Here is a 5,214-nt window from a genome sequence, read left to right as displayed (position 1 = left end):
CATCAATGTTGAGTATTTCATGAGCAAAGCCATAATCTTTGACAGAGAGACCTGAGCATGATAGACGGCATTGACAGGGATAATGATTGACAGAGCAACAGCTGCTGCACTAACAGGCGTACAAATGCCGGCTTGACAGGGCGACAAATGATGCATTGACAGTGCTAATGATACCGCATTGACAGGGCTAATGATACCGAATTGACAGGGCTAATGATACCGCATTGACAGGGCTAATGATACCGCATTGACAGGGCCAATGAAGCCTCTGACAGGGCTAATGATACCACATAGACAAGGCTAATGATACCGCATTGACAGGGCTAATGATACCACATTGACAGGGCTAATGATACCGCATTGACAGGGCTAATGATACCGCATTGACAGGGCTAATGATACCACATAGACAGGGCTAATGATACCGCATTGACAGGGCTAATGATACCACAGTGACAGGGCTAATGATACCGCAGTGACAGGGCTAATGATACCACATAGACAGGGCTAATGATACCACATAGACAGGGCTAATGATACCACATAGACAGGGCTAATGATACCACATTGACAGGGCTAATGATACCACATAGACAGGGCTAATGATACCACATTGACAGGGCTAATGATACCGCATTGACAGGGCTAATGATACCGCATTGACAGGGCTAATGATACCGCATTGACAGGGCTAATGATACCGCATTGACAGGGCTAATGATACCACATAGACAGGGCTTTCCGCATTGACAGAGCAACAGATGCCGCATTGACAGGGCTAATGATACCGCATTGACAGGGCTACAGATGCCTCATTGACAGGGCTAATGATACCGCATTGACAGGGCTAATGATACCGCATTGACAGGGCTACAGATGCCGCATTGACAGGGCTAATGATACCGCAGTGACAGGGCTAATGATACCGCATTGACAGGGCTAATGATACCGCATTGACAGGGCTACAGATGCCGCATTGACAGGGCTAATGATACCGCATTGACAGGGCTACAGACACTACAGATGCCGCATTGACAGGGCTAATGATACCACATAGACAGGGCTAATGATACCGCATTGACAGGGCTAATGATACCACATAGACAGGGCTAATGATACCACATAGACAGGGCTAATGATACCACATAGACAGGGCTAATGATACCACATAGACAGGGCTAATGATACCACATAGACAGGGCTAATGATACCACATTGACAGGGCTAATGATACCACATAGACAGGGCTAATGATACCGCATTGACAGGGCTAATGATACCACATAGACAGGGCTAATGATACCACATTGACAGGGCTAATGATACCACATAGACAGGGCTAATGATTCCACATTGACAGGGCTAATGATACCGCATTGACAGGGCTAATGATACCGCATTGACAGGGCTAATGATACCGCATTGACAGGGCTAATGATACCGCATTGACAGGGCTAATGATACCACATAGACAGGGCTTTCCGCATTGACAGAGCAACAGATGCCGCATTGACAGGGCTAATGATACCGCATTGACAGGGCTAATGATACCGCATTGACAGGGCTACAGATGCCTCATTGACAGGGCTAATGATACCGCATTGACAGGGCTAATGATACCGCATTGACAGGGCTACAGATGCCGCATTGACAGGGCTAATGATACCGCAGTGACAGGGCTAATGATACCGCATTGACAGGGCTAATGATACCGCATTGACAGGGCTACAGATGCCGCATTGACAGGGCTAATGATACCGCATTGACAGGGCTACAGACACTACAGATGCCGCATTGACAGGGCTAATGATACCGCATTGACAGGGCTAATAATACCGCATTAACAAGGCCAATGAAGCCTTATTGACAGCGCTAATGATACCGCATTGACAGGGCTAATAATACCGCATTAACAAGGCCAATGAAGCCTCATTGATAGGGCTAATGATACCGCATTGACAGGGCTAATAATACCGCATTAACAAGGCCAATGAAGCCTCATTGACAGGGCTAATGATACCGCATTGACAGGGCTAATAATACTGCATTAACAAGGCCAATGAAGCCTCATTGACAGGGCTAATAATACCGCATTAACAAGGCCAATGAAGCCTCATTGACAGGGCTAATGATACCGCATTGACAGGGCTACAGATGCCGCATTGACAGGGCTAATGATACCGCATTGACAGGGCTACAGACACTACAGATGCCGCATTGACAGGGCTAATGATACCGCATTGACAGGGCTAATGATACCGCATTGACAGGGCTAATAATACCGCATTAACAAGGCCAATGAAGCCTTATTGACAGCGCTAATGATACCGCATTGACAGGGCTAATAATACCACATTAACAAGGCCAATGAAGCCTCATTGACAGGGCTAATGATACTGCATTGACAGGGCTAATAATACCGCATTAACAAGGCCAATGAAGCCTCATTGATAGGGCTAATGATACAGCATTTGAAGGGCTACAAATGTTTCATTGACAGGGGTACAGATGCCTCATTGTCAGAGCTACAGATGCTGCAGTGATAGGGGTACAGATGCCGCAGTGATAGGGGTACAGATGCCGCATTGTCAGAGCTACAGATGCTGCAGTGATAGGGGTACAGATGCCGCAGTGATAGGGGTACAGATGCCGCATTGACAGGTGTACAGATGCCGCATTGACAGGGGTACAGGTGCCGCATAGACAGGGTAAAGATGCTGCATTGACAGGGGTACAGATGCCGCAGTCACAGGGTTACAGATGCCGCAGTCACAGGGGTACAGATGCTGCATTGACAGGGGTACAGATGCCGCATTGACAGGGTACAGATGCCGCATTGACAGGGGTACAGATGCCGCAGTGACAGGGGTACAGATGCTGCATTGACAGGGGTACAGATGCTGCATTGACGAGTACAGATGCCGCATTGACAGGGGTACAGATGCCGCATTGACAGGGGTACAGATGCTGCATTGACAGGGGTACAGATGCCGCATTGACAGGGTACAGATGCCGCATTGACAGGAGTACAGATGCCGCATAGACAGGGTACAGATGCCGCATTGACAGGGTACAGATGCCGCATTGACAGGAGTACAGATGCCGCATAGACAGGGTACAGATGCCACATTGACAGGGGTACAGATGCCGCATTGACAGGGTACAGATGCCGCATTGACAGGAGTACAGATGCCGCATAGACAGGGGTTCAGATGCCGCATTGACAGAGGTACAGATGCCGCACTGACGGGTACAGATGCCGCAGTGATAGGGTTACAGATGCCGCATTGACAGGGGTAAAGATGCTGCATTGACAGGTGTACAGATGCCGCATTGACAGGGGTACAGATGCCGCATTGACAGGGGTACAGATGCTGCATTGACAGGTGTACAGATGCCGCATTGACAGGGATACAGATGCCGCATTGACGAGTACAGATGCCGCATTGACAGGGGTACAGATGCCGCAGTGATAGGGGTACAGATGCCGCATTGACAGGGGTACAGATGCTGCATTGACAGGGGTACAGATGCCGCATTGACAGGTGTACAGATGCCGCATTGACAGGGGTACAGATGCCGCATTGACAGGGGTACAGATGCTGCATTGACAGGTGTACAGATGCCGCATTGACAGGGATACAGATGCCGCATTGACGAGTACAGATGCCGCATTGACAGGGGTACAGATGCCGCAGTGATAGGGGTACAGATGCCGCATTGACAGGGGTACAGATGCTGCATTGACAGGGGTACAGATGCCGCATTGACGGGTACAGATGCCGCATTGACGGGTACAGATGCCGCATTGACAGGGTACAGATGCCGCATTGACGGGTACAGATGCCGCATTGACAGGGTACAGATGCCGCATTGACAGGAGTACAGATGCCGCATTGACAGGGGTACAGATGCCACATTGACAGGGTACAGATGCCGCATTGACAGGGGTACAGATGCCGCATTGACAGGGGTACAGATGCTGCATTGACAGGGGTACAGATGCCGCATTGACGGGTACAGATGCCGCATTGACGGGTACAGATGCCGCATTGACAGGGTACAGATGCCGCATTGACGGGTACAGATGCCGCATTGACAGGGTACAGATGCCGCATTGACAGGAGTACAGATGCCGCATTGACAGGGGTACAGATGCCACATTGACAGGGTACAGATGCCGCAGTGATAGGGGTACAGATGCTGCAATGACAGGTGTACAGATGCCGCAGTGATAGGGGTACAGATGCCGCACTGACAGGAGTACAGATGCCGCATAGACAGGGGTACAGATGCCGCACTGACAGGGGTACAGATGCCGCATTGACACGTGTACAGATGCCGCAGTGATAGGGGTACAGATGCTGCATTGACAGGTGTACAGATGCCGCAGTGACAGGGGTACAGATGCATTATTGACAGGGCTAATGATGCCTGCATTGACTATGCTGCAGATGCTGCCACCTTCAAACCGTAGGACATCTTGATCGCAACAATGTGACTTCGTTCTCCTCGTCGGTGGTATACATAAATCTGCTCCATCTGCTCGGAAAGACTGGAATCTGCTCTCTCATATGAACATGACTCTTTGCCAGTTTCTCTTCTACCAGCGTTGCAGTGTTCGAGCTCATCGACGTCAGTGTTCCTCTGTCAGGTTTACCGTCGTAGTGGTCTGCAAGCTCTGACACTGTACCAACGCAGTCGTGTGGACATTATACATCGACCGACGGGATCACTGTCGCGGTTGGTGACCTCACCGTGATGAAATGATTCCTCAAATGGAGGATACGTATGTTGCGTTTTCCTGGGTGGTGGTGACAGGAGTTCTGCCTGCCCCTCGGCCTAGGCCTGTGACTCTTCCATGCGCCTTGGGGGGCGGTCGGGTAGCCTAGTGGTTAAAGCGTTCGCTCGTCAAGCCGAAGACCCGGGTTCGATTCCCGACATGGGTACATTGTGTGAAGCCCATTTCTGGTGTCCCCCGCCGTGATATTGCTGGCATATGGCTAAAAGCGGCGTTAAACTATACTCACTCACTCACTCACTCACTCCATGCGCCTTTGGACTGTTATTCGGCTACAGTCAAAACTACTTGTAAAATGATCATGCGTTGCTCCTTGATGGATCGACCCATGAAGTTCCGTGGTGGAATAGGGCTTCAGCAACCCATGCTTGCCGTAACAGGCTTGTCGATTAAATGGATCGGGTCGGGGGGCT

Source organism: Haliotis cracherodii, unplaced genomic scaffold, assembly GCF_022045235.1.
Source record: "Haliotis cracherodii isolate W230 unplaced genomic scaffold, xgHalCrac1.p SCAF_22, whole genome shotgun sequence".
Classification (NCBI taxonomy): Eukaryota; Metazoa; Mollusca; class Gastropoda; order Lepetellida; family Haliotidae; genus Haliotis; species Haliotis cracherodii.
Note: the sequence above shows the minus strand (reverse complement) of the source record.